This window comes from Trachymyrmex cornetzi, unplaced genomic scaffold, assembly GCF_001594075.2.
Source record: "Trachymyrmex cornetzi isolate Tcor2-1 unplaced genomic scaffold, Tcor1.1 scaffold1208, whole genome shotgun sequence".
Classification (NCBI taxonomy): Eukaryota; Metazoa; Arthropoda; class Insecta; order Hymenoptera; family Formicidae; genus Trachymyrmex; species Trachymyrmex cornetzi.
The window spans coordinates 4,318-4,715 of record NW_017295771.1 but is presented as its reverse complement, the minus strand read 5'-3'; positions in this window follow the sequence as shown (position 1 = coordinate 4,715).

Here is a 398-nt window from a genome sequence, read left to right as displayed (position 1 = left end):
TTTAAAATTAATTATAATCTTAATTGTATTATAATTGTGATTGTAATTTTAATGTTAATTAATGTTAATTAAACAGTAAACATCGTTTATTTCTTTTATATAACGTTTACTTATTATATTTTGAGGTTTAGCAGCGCGCCAAGTTTTTTTGCATAAATATTTTTGTTATTTTAATAAAATTTTCTCATTTTCTGATGCTTCGTCTTTAATTTTTTTAGATTAATTGTTGTATTCCATTGCAAATATAAAAGACCCTTGAATAGAAAGATAAAAGTACTTATCACTTTGTCTCGTTAATTAAATGTTATATTTTGTAATAAAATTTATGTTCTTTTCGCAATTTACAAAATACAATAGTATATGTTATATGTTGCAGGGAAAATATATATTCGTTTTGC